General features: G+C 40.2%; 1 long non-coding RNA gene across 1 annotated transcript; it reads left to right on the top strand.

Moving 5' to 3' along the window:
• Window positions 1-8,241: 8,241 nt before the first annotated feature.
• On the top strand, window positions 8,242-8,872 carry LOC119906462. The gene is made up of 3 exons (XR_005444971.1): window positions 8,242-8,346; window positions 8,440-8,612; window positions 8,706-8,872. It is a non-coding gene; the product is annotated as an uncharacterized LOC119906462 (long non-coding RNA).
• Window positions 8,873-16,254: the final 7,382 nt, after the last annotated feature.

Genomic DNA, 16,254 nt, shown 5'->3' with positions numbered 1-16,254 from the left:
GTCTGCCATCTTGACCAGTTTTTGAAAGCTCCGGCGGCCGCAGCCGCAGCCACGCTGCTTTATGGGTAATAGCCAGCATCAGGTCACCATCGATGCTGCCTTCAAAACTGTCCGTTACTGGGGCAGTGTGGAGGCATCTCAGGAGACAGGAAGAGATTGTTCGAGCTGTTTCGAACAGCACTCGATGCCTCGCTGTCCTGTTAGACACCTTTTGAGACAGCACTTTAGCCCGTTTCGAACACAGCCTCTAATTCCAAGAACCCAATCTTTCATTCCACAAACCCTATCCTGATTTCAAGAATACAATCTGTCATACCAAAAACTGCATCCTAATTCTAATAAAACAAACGTGACCTGATTCCAAGAACACAATCTATCATACCACATACTGAATCTAATTCCAAGAACACAATCTATCATACCACAAACTGTATCTTCTTCCAAGAGTACAATCTTTCATTCCAAACACCATATCCTGGTTCCAATACTACAATCTGTTTTTCAAAAAACTGTATCTAATTCCAAGAACACAATCTATCATACCACAAACTGTATCTAATTCCAAGAACACAATCTATCATACCACATACTGTATCTATTTCCAATAATTCAATCTATCATACGACAAATTGTATCTCCTCCCAAGAGTACAATCTTTCATTCCAAACACCATATTCTGGTTCCAATACTACAATCTGTTTTTCAAAAACTGTATCTAATTCCACGAACACAATCTATCATACCACAAACTGTATCTAATTCCAAGAACACAATCTTTCATTCCAAAAACCATATTCTGGCTGTGTTCGAAACGGAAGGCAGTTGCCCTGCTGCTGCGATACCGTAGTAGCCACCTTCCTCTGAAGGCATCACTTTCAAGTGAAGGCAGCTCTGTTTACATTAGTTTCGAACAGCCTTCTAGGGCAGCACTTACGGCAACGTGTGACGTCAGCACGGCGTCTTGCGTTTCTTCTGGCTGTCGGAAGAGACGCTAGCCTTAGCATCAGCTAACTAGCTATTGAAAAGCCAAATGGCTAACAGACGCCTCAGAAATCATACTGAACAAACTTGGTTGGTTACAGTCACGGGCTGATATTATAGTTCAGTGTTTAGTTCTCGCTAGGTTTTCAAAAATCGAAAGAGAAAACTACTAAAAACTTTTAAAACTGTATATTTGTGTACAAATTCGGCTTATTTGTCCGCCATCTTGACCAGTTTTCGAAAGCTCCGGCGGCCACAGCCGCGCTGCTTTATGGGTAATAGTCAGCATCAGGTCACCATCGATGCTGCCTTCAAAACTGTCCGTTACTGGGGCAGTGTGGAGGCATCTCAGGAGACAGGAAGAGATCGTTCGAGCCGTTTCGAACAGCACTCGATGCCTCGCTGTCCTGTTAGACACCTTTTCAGACAGCACTTTAGCCCGTTTCGAACACAGCCTCTGATTCCAAGAACCCAATCTGTCATACCAAAAACTGCATCCCAATTCTAAGCATCCAATCTGTCATATCAAAAACTGTATCGCAATTCTAAGCATCCAATCTGTCATACAAAAAACTGTATCCTAATTCTAATAAAAAAAACATAACCTGATTCCAAGAACACAATCTATCATACCACTTACTGTATCTAATTCCAAGAATACAATCTTTCATCCCAAAAACTGTATCCTCATTTCAAGAACACAATCTATCATACTACATACTGTATCTAATTCCAATATCTAATTCCAAGAACACAATCTTTCATACCAAAAACCATATTCTGGCTGTGTTCGAAACGGAAGTTAGTTGCCCCGCTGCCACGATACCGTAGTAGACAGCTGCCTCAGAAGGCATCACTTTCAAATGAAGGCAGCTCTGTTTACATTAGTTTCAAACAGCCTTCTAGGGCAGCACTTATGGCAACGTGTGACGTCAACACGGCGTCTTGCCTTTCTTCTGGCTGTCGGAAGAGACGCTAGCCTTAGCATCAGCTAACTAGCTATTGAAAAGCCAAATGGCTAACAGACGCCTCAGAAATCATACTGAACAAACTTGGTTGGTTACAGTCACGGGCTGATATTATAGTTCAGTGTTTAGTTCTCGCTAGGTTTTCAAAAATCGAAAAGAGAAAACTACTAAAAACTTTTAAAACTGTATATTTGTGTACAAATTCGGCTTATTTGTCCGCCATCTTGACCAGTTTTCGAAAGCTCCGGCGGCCACAGCCGCGCTGCTTTATGGGTAATAGTCAGCATCAGGTCACCATCGATGCTGCCTTCAAAACTGTCCGTTACTGGGGCAGTGTGAAGGCATCTCAGGAGACAGGAAGAGATCGTTCGAGCCGTTTCGAACAGCACTCGATGCCTCGCTGTCCTGTTAGACACCTTTCAGACAGCACTTTAGCCCGTTTCGAACACAGCCTCTGATTCCAAGAACCCAATCTGTCATACCAAAACTGCATCCCAATTCTAAGCATCCAATCTGTCATATCAAAAACTGTATCGCAATTCTAAGCATCCAATCTGTCATACAAAAAACTGTATCCTAATTCTAATAAAAAAACATAACCTGATTCCAAGAACACAATCTATCATACCACTTACTGTATCTAATTCCAAGAATACAATCTTTCATCCCAAAAACTGTATCCTCATTTCAAGAACACAATCTATCATACTACATACTGTATCTAATTCCAATATCTAATTCCAAGAACACAATCTTTCATACCAAAAACCATATTCTGGCTGTGTTCGAAACGGAAGTTAGTTGCCCCGCTGCCACGATACCGTAGTAGACAGCTGCCTCAGAAGGCATCACTTTCAAATGAAGGCAGCTCTGTTTACATTAGTTTCAAACAGCCTTCTAGGGCAGCACTTATGGCAACGTGTGACGTCAACACGGCGTCTTGCCTTTCTTCTGGCTGTCGGAAGAGACGCTAGCCTTAGCATCAGCTAACTAGCTATTGAAAAGCCAAATGGCTAACAGACGCCTCAGAAATCATACTGAACAAACTTGGTTGGTTACAGTCACGGGCTGATATTATAGTTCAGTGTTTAGTTCTCGCTAGGTTTTCAAAAATCGAAAAGAGAAAACTACTAAAAACTTTTAAAACTGTATATTTGTGTACAAATTCGGCTTATTTGTCCGCCATCTTGACCAGTTTTCGAAAGCTCCGGCGGCCACAGCCGCGCTGCTTTATGGGTAATAGTCAGCATCAGGTCACCATCGATGCTGCCTTCAAAACTGTCCGTTACTGGGGCAGTGTGGAGGCATCTCAGGAGACAGGAAGAGATTGTTCGAGCTGTTTCGAACAGCACTCGATGCCTCGCTGTCCTGTTAGACACCTTTTGAGACAGCACTTTAGCCCGTTTCGAACACAGCCTCTAATTCCAAGAACCCAATCTTTCATTCCACAAACCCTATCCTGATTTCAAGAATACAATCTGTCATACCAAAAACTGCATCCTAATTCTAATAAAACAAACGTGACCTGATTCCAAGAACACAATCTATCATACCACATACTGAATCTAATTCCAAGAACACAATCTATCATACCACAAACTGTATCTTCTTCCAAGAGTACAATCTTTCATTCCAAACACCATATCCTGGTTCCAATACTACAATCTGTTTTTCAAAAAACTGTATCTAATTCCAAGAACACAATCTATCATACCACAAACTGTATCTAATTCCAAGAACACAATCTATCATACCACATACTGTATCTATTTCCAATAATTCAATCTATCATACGACAAATTGTATCTCCTCCCAAGAGTACAATCTTTCATTCCAAACACCATATTCTGGTTCCAATACTACAATCTGTTTTTCAAAAAACTGTATCTAATTCCACGAACACAATCTATCATACCACAAACTGTATCTAATTCCAAGAACACAATCTTTCATACCACAAACTGTATCTTCTTCCAAGAGTACAATCTTTCATTCCAATAACTGTATCGGCAAAAAATTCATAAAAATTCTGAACTTCATTTTCCTATATTGTCCGCTAGGGGCGCAGTGTTTTAGTCAGAGCAGACAACATGATGCAACACTGCGGCAGAACTAACAGCAGATGGTTGCACTGAGCTTCAGGGTCTGTAAGTGGCATTTGGTTCTATCATTTTATCTGGTTTTCTGTTGGCCCTGGCACCCTTCTTCAAAAAAGAGAAAAGTTGACACACAGTATCGGATTTTTCTAGAAAAATGGACCACTTCCTATATGTTCACGGAGGTGAATGGGAAACCCGTGGGCCTGGTGTGCATGCAGCAAGTTACAGTGCTTAAGGAATATAATATTCGGCGCCACTATGAAACTCGGCAGAACATGGCAGAAAATACAACAGCTTGCACGGACAACTGAGAAGACAGAAGGTAAATGAAATGTTGGTGGATCTGACGAAACAGCAGTCTGTTTTCACCCGGAGCTGAGAGGCCAGTGATGCTGCAGTGAAAGCCAGCTACCTAATTGCTAGCAAAATAGCATTAGCATCAAATCTGTACTGTGAGGGGGAGTTCGTCAAAAATTGCATGCTGAAGGCTGCAGAAATTGTGTGTCCTGAGAAGCGACAAGCTTTTGCCAATATTAGCTTGACGAGAAATACCGTGGCAGACAAGATTTAGGAACTATCGGCAGATTTGGACAGCCAATTGAAACACAAAGTGGAGTAATTTCTGGCATTTTCTGTTCCAATTGTTGAGAGTACTGATATTACAGATGTCGCTCAACTGGACATATTCTTTCGTGGAGTTGACGAGACTTTGACTGTCACAGAGGAGTTTCTTGAGTGGGTGCCTATGACCGACACCACAACAGCTGAGGACATTTTTTGCTCCGTAGTTGGAGCTCAGAGTCGGGTCCGACTGGTCTTGCGCCGTAAGCATGGCAACAGATGGTGCGTCGTCAATGATTGGGAAAAAGGCAGGTGTTGTGACAAAGTTCAGAGAGAAAGTACAAGCAAGTACAATGTCCACTATGGCTGCAGGACCTTACATTTATGGTTGATATTACAGAGCGCTTGAATAATCTGAACAAAATGTTGCAAGGACGCAAAAAAAAATAATGCTCGCCATCTGGTGCCAAAGCATGAGCTGAGTCATCACACTGAAACGTGTGAGGACAGAGATACTGTGGTCACTGAAGACGGTGGAAGTACAAATGGATATTGGCAACTGCAGATCCCAGTCAGTACTTGGATAAACCCAAACATGACCGAGGACTGGGACAAAGAGGCTGATGATACTGCTGTTCCATTTGTGTGGGGCGTCAACACGGTCTTGAATAAAAATCCGGAGATTAGGCCTACCAACAATCTTGGTCCAAGTTTTAGAACACCTAATACCCTCCCATGGTTCGACATGTAATTTCTGCTTACTGTTTATCCAAATGGAAGCTTATTGTAGGCATGTTGTTTGTTTGTGTGTATATGCATGCATGAAAATTTCTTTTTAAATTTGTTCTTAAATGTTTTCCCACTTGGCACAGCTGTGTCTAAATTTTCTTATGTGGGATCTAGGTTGCAGTGATCGTGTTTTCAGTCACCTGATGTGGCAAATACCTTAAATGCAAAGTATTGTGACAGTTACATAGCATATTTACACTACTGTCATTTTTCTCGTATTTTTCATCGCCCTCCTGTTACACAAATAAATGTAACTGGGTAAGTACATGGCCTCTCGCCTTGTTATATTTCTGACCTTTTAGTCCCATACGCACCAGCACGTACCTTGAGATCCTCGGGCAGAGGTCTGTTGTCTGTTCCAGAGTCTCGACTGAAAACTAAAGGGGACAGAGCGTTGGCTGTCAGGGCCCCGAGGCTCTGGAACAGCCTGTCCCTTCTTAAAACATACTTTTATAGGAGAGCAAATAAGGATTATTATTATTATTATTATACAATTCCAAACGAGTGATCCTCCATTCCAATAGATAGTTTTTAAATATTGTCCATTGTGTTCATCTAGTTAATTTGATATGCAATTATCATTATTATCATTATTATTTATTATTATAATAGAATTCCAAACGAGTGATCCTCCATTCCAATAGATAGTTTTTAAATATTGTCCATTGTGTTCATCTAGTTAATTTGATATGCAATTATTATTATTATCATTATTATCATTATTATTATACAATTCCAAACGAGTGATCCTCCATTCCAATAGATAGTTTTTAAATATTGTCCATTGTGTTCATCTAGTTAATTTGATATGCAATTATCATTATTATCATTATTATCATTATTATTATTATTATTATTATACAATTCCAAACGAGTGATCCTCCATTCCAATAGATAGTTTTTAAATATTGTCCATTGTGTTCATCTAGTTAATTTGATATGCAATTATTATTATTATCATTATTATTATACAATTCCAAACGAGTGATCCTCCATTCCAAGTTTTACTCTTTGACATGGAAACAATGACACGATTGACTCCAGGAAGTGAATAGTCATGCACTTGTAGGAATACATTGAACCACTGGTAAGTGTCTTCAGTGTGGCTTTGTAACTCCGTCAGAGTACAAGAGAGTGTTTTGCAGACTGTTGTCAAGGTAAGTCCAATTCAAATCTCTAAGCCTTAAATTTTAATCACTAATTATTCCAATATTTGCATTCCAATTTATAGATCTTTCACGCTCAACATCCAAAGTACTAAATATCCCAGTTACTGGATACCAATCCCTAATGCAGGTGTTTGTGGTTGAAGAGAAGCTGGTGTGTGAGGTGGATGCCATACACAGCATGGTGAATCATTGATTTAAGATGCCACGCCACGGCAGACACTCACCGTTTGAACAACTTTTCATCACCAATTTCTTTTTGTTACACAACCCAAATTTGACCAATTAGCTGGGAGGAGTTTGTAAGGGTACAGACCTGCAAATGAGTGAAAATAACCATTAAATCCAAAATGGCCGACTCCCTCTTGGGTAAGAGGCTTTTTGGTACGTCTGGACATGATACATGTGCCACAGAAATTTCATCCATGTAGTTAAAACGTGCTGCGGGGGCTGCTTCGTTAAAGGTCACTTCCTGTTGCCAGTAGGTGGCGCTGTGATGAATTTTGGTAAGTAGATGTATTCAGGGCGGGACTCCTATCAACCAAGTAAAGTTTGGTAGAGATTTGAGCATGTACAGTGAGGTTACAACAACTTCCTGTTTCACTGCGAATCATTTCAATGCTACACCAGGGACAAGCCCACTGGGCGCAGGAGCATCATTTTTAGACAGGATGTTCCTGATTTTCGCAATATTACGTAGGTGAAAAAAGGCGGTCCTTGAAATTTGCTTAATGTGAGACTTAAATGACATGTCCTGATCAAAGATAACTCCAAGATTCCTCACAGTGGTGCTGGAGGCCAGGGCGATGCCATCAAGGGAAACTATATCTTTAGACAATGCGTCACGGAGGTGCTTGGGCCCCAGAACAATAACTTCAGTTTTATCTGAGTTTAACATTAGAAAATTAGAGGTCATCCAGGTTTTAACATCCTGAAGGCACATTTGAAGTTTAGCTAACTGATGAGTTTCATCTGGTTTGATCGATAGATCTAACTAAGTATCATCTGCATAACAATGAAAGCTTATGGAATATTTCCTGATAATATTGCCTAAACGAAGCATATAAAGTGAAAAGGATTGGTCCGAGGACAGATCCTTGAGGAACTCCATGAGCAGTCTTAACTTAGCGCTCTGGCTCATTCTGCTTCCTGATGCGTCTATTAGAGTACATCTCGAATGAAAGGTAACTCACATTCGAGAATTCACGATACATTTCCCATAGTAAAATCGTATTTTGTAGTATTTCCAAAGGTATGCTCTATTGTTCCTAAAAGTGTATCCAGTGCAAAATTCCAAAAAGGGAATATCAATGTCTAATTTGAGGTAGCCTTCTGCATATTGGACATGTATGCAACAATCTAAAGATGAAATCTTATTTCCTAATTTAACTCCAAGAATGAAATCCAATTGTCTAAATCTTCCAAACACAGAATCTGATATGTTACAAAGAGTGTCCAATTCTCTATGCAGGATACCAGAATGAGAACATTAATGTCTGAAGTTGAGTAGCTCTGTTGAAAAACATCGACATTGTCAGTACAAATATTGTATGTGCTCCTAACATCCCAGGAATTCAAGCTTTTAATGCATTTAATGTACTCGTTCAAATGGTTCACATGGTCATATCTTGTTTTATTCAACTTGGAAGATGTCCCAAAGAGAGTCGTCACCTGACTGTTACTTCCTCAAAAATCGTTAACAACGCACTGGAGGCTGAAGATGCAGCCGGAGAAACTGCCCGAGCGTTGTCTCGCCCGTCTTCTGATGCTGTGCCTGGTTCCGTAAGTTTACATATCACACAATTTCACACATTTCAGAGGTGAAAACAGATACTGTACATCACAATACAAATTGACCGTCTTCTTTTGTTTCAGCAGCAACATTGTGGTTGTGAGGTGGAAAAGGAACCGTCATCCTCCAGCTGTTAATATTAGTGACGGAAATATTGTTAGGTTGTTCTAAAAGGAGTCGGCACCTCAAGTTCATAGCCTGCAAGTTCTGCGGCCAGGCGGTCTCTCATCCACCTCCTGATGCTGTGCCTGGTTCCGTAAGTTTACATATCACACAATTTCACACATTTCAGAGGTGAAAACAGATACTGTACATCACAATACAAATTGACCGTCTTCTTTTGTTTCAGCAGCAACATTGTGGTTGTGAGGTGGAAAAGGAACCGTCATCCTCCAGCTGTTAATATTAGTGACGGAAATATTGTTAGGTTGTTCTAAAAGGAGTCGGCACCTCAAGTTCATAGCCTGCAAGTTCTGCGGCCAGGCGGTCTTTCATCCACCTCCTGATGCTGTGCCTGGTTCCGTAAGTTTACATATCACACAATTTCACACATTTCAGAGGTGAAAACAGATACTGTACATCACAATACAAATTGACCGTCTTCTTTTGTTTCAGCAGCAACATTGTGGTTGTGAGGTGGAAAAGGAACCGTCATCATTAACATTAACACACTACCTGCTAATGATAATGCAGATGCCTTCACACACACACACACACACACACACACACACACACACACAAACTTACAAAAAAAACCATGACAAGGTTAATAAAAGTTTTTTCAATGTCAAAAAATGTGTACTCTTTCACTGGGGATGGGGATGAGATTGTGTCCAATTCCCTATGCAGAATTCCAGACTATGAACATTCATGTCCAATGTTAAGTAGCTCATTTAAAAGACATCTGAAATATCAATGTCAGCCAAATAAATAGGTGTAATAAAATATAAAATAACTGTAAGATATGCAAGTCCACCTTTGTTTTTAATGCCAGAGTGGTTAGGTTTTGTTCCATTTTTCATTAAGTTGATTTAGAAAAATCTCTGGAGCATTGTTTTCTTTGTTAAAATGAAGGTTTTTGTTTTTTAAAGTGATGACCGAGCGGCTGAAAGTGAGTTGATGATCAGCTGAGCCTCTTAAATCAGCATTTGACTGGCCTGAAATAACATCCATACGTATAAAACACTTCAAAATTACAAAAAATACAATTCCAAACGAGCGATCCTCCATTCCAATAGATAGTTTTTAAATATTGTGCATTGTGTTCATCTTGTTAATTTGATATGCAATTATCATTATTATTATACAATTCCAAACGAGTGATCCTCCCTTCCAAGTTCTAATATCACATAATTACTTATAAAGGGATCGCCTGATTGGTTACCGAGCGTGGATTGCAGTGCACTGTTAACATAGGTCACACAGTCACATTACAGGCGGATGAGCGAAACACCTATTCAAGGTAACTCCTTCCAAATCAGTCTGATTTTGTGTCCTAATCACTAATGTTATGATTGAAAACACTAACAATTCCAAGAAATGTTTCTAGCAGTCCTATTTTTGTATCTTGAGCACTAATGTTATGATCGAAAACACTAACAATTCCAAGAAATGTTTCTGTAGGAGCCATATGGGTTATTTCCCTCCAAGCTACAGGGGGCATGATACTGAGTTGTGGTGTTAAGGCCGGTGCTTGCCTCAGGTAATTTAAGTGCCTGTGTTGATGCAACCTGGTGTTGTTCATTTCTAAGGTAATAAAAACGTAACCCGCTGAAAACATAGTTCTGGGTCTTGTATTGCATTTCTGTCAACAGATCTAAGAAATATTACACACTGAACCTTTAAAAGGGCGTAATTCCAAATGAATGGTCCTTTCTGCTGCCATAATTCCAAAACGAGAATATGCAAATGTTTGTTTACTATGTAAAGATATCAAATTCCAAGCAACTGCTCCTCCATTCCAGTATGTAGTGTGTAAATATTGTGCATTGTGTTCATCTAGTTAATTTGATCTACAATTCCAAACGACTGATCCTCCCATCCAAGTTCCAAGGTCCGTGTACGTTCTGATAGTTAAAATAAAAAATAAAGACAGGTGGACCAGGTGAAGTAATAGTTCACATTAAAATAAAAGCCAAGCTTTTAGAACGGTCAGATCTGTAACATTATGCAACACTAACGTTATACCAGGGTGATGTTAGATGAAAATAAATAAATAAATAAACCTGGACCAAGAGAAATACGTTAGCAACAGTAGTTGATTACATGCACTATAATATTGTGCATTTATTCATGTAAACAGCAAGAGTCACGTTTTTTTTAAGCGCATTGTTTGGTGCAATACAGTTGGTAGGCTAATATAGGTTACCCTAGGAAATGATTGTGTATGCAGAGTTGTTACTGTCAGCGCTATATTTTGAATATTAAATTCATATTTAATCTGGTTTCCACCGTAATGTACCAAGTTGTTTCCCCTTTCTACCAGCAGGTGGCATGTACTGTGTCTTTAGTAAATGTTTTGAATCCAGATTACCGATACAGATGTATTTATTGTTGTTCATTCATTTGGTTTTTGATATTTGTCTTATGTCTTATTTGCAGCCTAGTTATCATCTTCATCATTCACCCTCAGCCCAGAGTTAAAGCTGCACGCCCTTCTGTTCTAACCTGGTTCTAACACTGCTGTCAGCTTCTCAGCAGCTCTGACAACAAACGCACATCAGAAATGTCCTAATGTAGGCCTTCACTAGCAAGGAGCACGCCACAACAATATGTCGTTTAAAGGTTTAATGAATGTCCTGGATGTACATATAGATGAATGAATGTAAGGGGGGAATGGTGGTGGAGAAAGGATGCCATCTGGATGCTGATCTGGGAGGCTGCATGATGAGCGGGCAGCTGGGGGTTCCGTCTCGGTAGAAGTTTCGCCCGAGTGATTTATTGACCCCCCAGACGGTACCTAGATGAGACATGAGAGAGTGGTGCACCGGGTTGAATAGGAAGGGATGAGGGATGAAGGGATGAGAGGGTAAAGGGTGAGTGGATGAAGGGAAGGGAGAGGGAGGGTGGGTCGAGCAAACTGAGACAGAGGAGGCTGGTTGAATAGCCCCGGTGTAGATATACTTGTCAGCTAATTCGAGGTGTGGTTTTAGGCGTGGCCCTGCTCCTGAACTTAAGTTAACTAATTAACTTCATATCTGGCCAAAAGAAGGATTTACCAGTGTGCTATATACTGTGTGAATCTTTCTTCTCCATGTGTATAACATACAACACTCCCACTGTATCATGCAAGTGAAGAGAACACTTTCCATACAACAATTATTCAACATATAGAGCACATACATACTTTCAAATGCATTTAATGTACAATCTATGGCTGCAGAACATTGACTGTGAAGCCATGAGTTAAGAGCATTTTACGAGGTCCTCAAAAGAAAGTCCAAAAACTTAATTACATTATTAAAAAACAGGCTGTCAACGCTGAGAATGTCTTCTCAGGACATCGGTCAGGCCTCTGAGGCCATATTTAAAATGTTCTGGCTGATATTGTATGCTAACAAATACAAACAAAAAACAAAGTTAAAATAAAAAAAGACTACAATGGCTTTTTAGTTGAACTTTGACCTGACCAAGCAGTTCCTCCCTCCTATGTTTTATGAGAGCAGCTCCTCCCCCTATGAGTAAAAACAAATTGGCATTTATGTATATATTATTCAAAAAACACACAGGCCTAGATGAGGGAAACCTTTAAAAAGTTGAAGCTAACTGTGCAGAAAAGCTGCCAGCCAGAAGACCTCCTGGGCCTCAGCCAGTACAGTATGCCCGCACCTACAAAGTCAGCACTGTGGCCCTGATTGTTGATCAGGTGAACACTGAGTGGTCAGACTTTCTCTCAATAACACATGTGGAGTCTGTGGTCAACACTTTGAGGGACACTATTAGAAATTAAGAAGAATTAAGAAGGCCACATGCCATGGTAGTTGTGCTCTAGTTAGTTTACATATATATGTAGTTTATAAATAGTTTTTTGTTTGAAATGAAAAGATTTAAGCATACTGTTGTACAATATCAGCCAGAACATTTTAAATATGGCCTCACACACCTGACTGACGTCCTGAGAAGACATTCTCAGCATTGACAGCCTTTTCTTTTATAATTTAATTATGTTTTTGGACTTTCTACAGGCCTGCTGCTCTTGAGAACCTCATAAGTGTTACCTTATGGCTTCACAGTCAATGTTCTGCAGCCATAGCTCGTACATTTATATTAATACATAACATTACATGACGTTAATTATTGCCATGGATGTATGCTATACAGTGGTGCTCGAAGTTTCTAAACCTTTTAGAATTTTCTGAATTTACTGGCTTCCTGTCTCACTCAGGATTGAGTACAAGATGTCACTCCTTACCCACTAGTGCATCCATGGTGAAGGTGAGATTGTACATTAAATGCCTTTGAAATCATCTATGTGCTCTATATGTTGGATAAATGTTGTATGGAAAGACTTGCATGGATTCTCTTCACTCATTACTGCTGACTCATTACTATTCAAACATTGGAAAACACCCTGCTGCTGTAAACTTCTGAATTAGTGAGAAGGCTGCCTTGTGGATTATCAGAATTCTCCTCCCGAGTCTGACGGGAGCTCGCGTCTTTTTCCCCCCGTCTCCACATGACACAGCTACTCTTTCAGCCATTAAAAAAGTTCATGGCAGAGCAGTTATATTTCATTTTGTTTCCACTGAATTGCATTATGGTGATATCCTGGAGAAAAAGTTCATAAGACGCCTAAGGATAGGGCTTTGGAATATCTTGTACTGGAAATGCATGTGAGGTTAAAACTCGTTTTTACCTACCAGTTTCTCTTGTACTACGCATGCGCAGTTGACTCGAGTGAGTGGAACCACAAGATTGGCTGAAATATGTTTTACACCCGGCTGTTAAAAGCAGAAGTTTGGTTTTCTGGCGGGAGGGGTGGGGTAACTGCCATATTTGGCCTTCAAGGCTTTCCCTATACAGTTGGATAGAGTGCCGTGTCTCCTGTATAAAACGTCCGTCTGTACCCACACATTAAACATGTCCTACAAAAAGCACCAGAGTTGGTTGAAGCCGCAAAGGAACTGCACCTCACATTTGACAATGTCCAAACAAGACTAAGGAAACTCTGGTTTTGTCGTTTTATAAGAAAGACAGCTGGAGCTAATGTAACTGAGGAACCACATCACTTCATACCCAACACTGTCGTTACTCATCCTGTTCATAAGCTTTTTGACAGTTTTCATTTCAGTGTGTCATTTCTTTTGTAGTTGTACTCCTCTAGGCCCTTTGTTATGGCCATTTACCACCACATGGTACCAGCTCGCCTGCTTTTTTTGGTTTTCCACTGTGGAAAAGTTGTACCTGTACCTGCCACCCTGTACTGTTTTTTGGTAGTCAAAGTCGATGCCAAAAGGTGATGTTAAAGCACTGCAGACTACTAATACTATTATTAACTACTATTTACCAGACGGAGATGTTACCCTTTTTATACGTTACTTCATCATCAAAGAAGTTATGAGGTGAGAAATCAACTGTGTAGATTTCCAACATTGGCGGTTTTACAAAAATTGATGGTGGATCAAAAATGTGCGCAAATGTTTTAGGATTTCTCCACAAGTGCTGGCGGGGGCAGCTAGCGAGCCGACCGGCCTGTTAGCTCACAGACTCTCTGGTCCCTCAGACCACTGCAGCCAACATAGCAGATGACTCCAGCAACCATGGCGGAGCGGAGGAAAGCTCACAGCTCACAGCTGAGACAGCTGGTGTGTGCGGGGGTCACGTTAAACATTATATCACAGCAGTTGTGTGTGGCGTTGCTATAATGACCAGCTGCTTTGAGGGGGTTCTATCTGCAGTGGAAAAGTGAATTGAGTAGAGTCGAGTTGAGCTGGTACCAGCAATTTAAAAGCACCATTAGAATGCCAAGTCGTCCATGTCCATATAGTTTTCAAAGGCGTTTTGCTTGTAAGGTGTTTTGAGACATTTGAAATATTTAAATAATTTCTTTAAATTTCTCCCACAGGAAAAAAAAGATGAAACGTCAGCCAGTGATTTGTCCTCTGTGCCAGGTGCCCTATGCCGCTGTTCGGCAGCACTTGTTAAAATATCATGCAGTAACAAATACATCAGAACTCCATTTTCTACTCCGGTATTGCTCTGGAATGTAAGTATTTCCCAGTCAATACATTTTAAAACAAGATAAATTGATAGATATGGTATTTCAATAATTCCTTGAGTGTTCTTTTTCAGTTACAGGGGCAGGCTGCATTGTCCAGTCTGCAAAGCTAAAGATTTAATCAGGCTGGATAAGCACCTGATTAATGTCCACACTGATATCACCGTTAGTAATTTTTTATTATGATCATTTCAATTTAACTGTAGATCACTGTCTTTGTGAAAGCTTATTGAATTAATACTATCATTACAGGCATCGGATCACAAAAAAATCATGCTGAGGCGAAACAGCATGCTAACCTGGAGGCCCTCAAGAAGCTTAGAACGTCCAACCCACAGCTGCCAATGGTCAGTGTGCTTGACATTCAGCGCCTCTCAGGAACCGAAAGTGAGAGTGAGGGCTCTGTCGCTGATGAATGCAGTGAAACACCAAGCACCTCAGTCTCTCAGCCTGTCCCCCGAGGGAAGTGCAGTAATTGCACAAGATTAAAAGAGAAGATCCGGCGGCTCAAAATTAAATTAAAGTACAAAGTACATGGCAAAGGAAAAGAAAAGGGCAAAGGCAAAGCATGTGTACCAACAGAGAATACTAGAAAGAAGTACGAGCGGACGAAGCCAGGTGATGAGGCTACATTCCCACGCTTTGCTATGGAGGTTTTCTATCATGTTTTACAACACATTCATTTTGTGAAATCCAAAATCACTCTGTTCTCACTCATCCAGTTATTTTGCAAACATTTTTTCACTACATTTGGGCTTTACATTACATATATATATGTATATGACATAACTTCTCTGGGTTGTCACTGTACTTCCTTTCACAGAGAAGCTACTTCACACCTGGTTTCAGCACATTTCCGGTCAAACCAAAAAGGATGTGGAAAATGCTAAACAAAGAGTCCAGCATGTCCGAGCGTGGGCGTACTTCATGACAGAAAAGCAAGTGCCATCGCTGACCTTCTCCTTTCTCAACAACCGTGAGAGACTTATCCAGTAAGTTACTTTTGGTACATCCCTATTTTAGTGTATCGTTATTACAGTCATTAATGAATATTAATGTACGATGTATGTGATTCCTACCTTAGATGGACCGACAGTCTGAGACACTTCGCCATCACCACTCAAAGAATCTGGTTTGGCAATGTGAAGTGCTTCCTAAAATTTCTACAAGAAGCAGAATTGCCAGAGGTGAAAGCCTCCCGCAAGTCATTGCATAGGTGTTTATTCACATTGCAGTCCCAGATGAAAAAAAGCCGGCAGGATTCCCTTGCCCATAGGCAAGATGTGCGCATTAGAAAATCCAGTAAGTCCCACATGTCAAGTATTGGAATGTTCAACTACTTAAATATTTAGAAACTTGGATGCATTACTTATTTTGATGCGAATGTGGAATGTGTTAATCATTTGGATCACTTTACCTTCCAAAGTTTACATTACAATCCCGATTGTAAAATCCAAACTGCCACATGATAAACCATGTTAAAGTCAATATTTAGCAGACGCTTTTATCCAAAGCGACTTACTTTGTTTGATGAACAACATACAAGCATTAACAAAGCATTTATACAGTAAGAGATCTACAAGTGACAATAGCAAGAGCAGCAATAAATACTAGTAAGAGCTAAAAGCATGTATAGCATCAATGGGGTAAATACCTAGGGGAAGAAGTAGGAGTTAATGAA

The sequence above is a fragment of the Micropterus salmoides genome, unplaced genomic scaffold (assembly GCF_014851395.1).
Source record: "Micropterus salmoides isolate LMB-PRFRI ecotype aquatic unplaced genomic scaffold, ASM1485139v1 Ms_hic_scaffold_1617, whole genome shotgun sequence".
NCBI classification, from domain to species: domain Eukaryota; kingdom Metazoa; phylum Chordata; class Actinopteri; order Centrarchiformes; family Centrarchidae; genus Micropterus; species Micropterus salmoides.
This window is presented reverse-complemented; position numbering and strand designations above follow the sequence as displayed.